We start from the raw sequence: 1,307 nt of genomic DNA on the forward strand, positions 1-1,307 counted from the left end.
AGATCCTGACATTAACTTTCTTTAAACAGGAAAAGTTTAATCTGATTTTGTGACAGTAAATTATTTTTACAGTGTATGTTGATGTGAGGTTTCTAAATACTCTGGTTTTCATTGTAACGTCCTCGTGTTTCACTGTTTTTTATGGTTTTTGTTTTTGTATCAGGCTTTGTTTTCAGAGAATCATGATCAAGTTTTGCTGCTGCTGGTTCCTTTTATCTCCTCCATGCAGAGAAAAAACTGGAGATTTAATGTCCATATTCAGGTTTCTTAGCTAAATATTGACTCAAAACTTAAACTATCTGGTAAAAATGTTTCTAATGTGGTGAAATAAAACCTTCAAGTTTTAAGATATAAAATAGTTTGTTAGAAAATGCAGTGAGGTCATTTCTACACTGTGATTTTCTCCATTTTAAATTATTATATTACCAGCTGGTTAAAGGGAGGAGAGAGGAGAGAAATGATTAGTTTAGGTCTTATTTTCCAGATATAAGTCACTGTGCCGACCATCAACTCCTCTATAGAGCAAAATATTCTAGAGTTAAATGTGAGGCTGTCTGTGTGATGAACCTCGACCCAAACTGGAGAACGAGGACAAACTGGAGAACGAGGACAAACTGGAGAACGAGGACAAACTGGAGAACGAGGACAAACTGGAGAACGAGGACAAACTGGAGAACGAGGAAACATTCCTGCACAGCAGAGACAGAAACTCATAAACATCTTCCAGTAAACGCCTACAGTGATTAAAACCTGTTTGTAACTCAGCAGGTTTTTAACTTCTTCATTGGAAAACAGTTGAAACAAACCAGTTAAACAACTTAAAGCCTCCAGGCTAAAAGAGCCCAAAGCTAAAAGAACATTATGTTCAGGAATGAAGGAGGTTCAGGTGAGAATCAACATGGAAAGTTTCTATCAACATTAAACACGATTAAATAAATTAATAAAATCTGTATTTGATAATGTTAACATATCAGACGGTCGTGTCAACATGTGGAGAAACTTCAACATTTCAAGGTTCTTGGTTCAGATTAGAAGCAGAAACTATTATTAGTTTTATTGCTCTTGAGTTTCTTTGCAGAAATTTGTTGGTTAAAATATTTCATAGGTAAAACTGAAAATCTCCATTAATTTAATAAAATATTGATTAAAAATACTAAACATATTTAAAACATAAAGAACATTTAAACTGTGAATTTGTTGTTTTAAACATCAATTTCCTGGTATCACTGATCAGACAGGATTCCTGTCATTTCAACAGGTGAACACACCTCTGCTGTCAGAGGGGGCGGAGCCTCAGGTGGGTCCAG

This window comes from Poecilia mexicana, unplaced genomic scaffold, assembly GCF_051168715.1.
Source record: "Poecilia mexicana isolate PSO_F unplaced genomic scaffold, ASM5116871v1 scaffold_2, whole genome shotgun sequence".
NCBI classification, from domain to species: domain Eukaryota; kingdom Metazoa; phylum Chordata; class Actinopteri; order Cyprinodontiformes; family Poeciliidae; genus Poecilia; species Poecilia mexicana.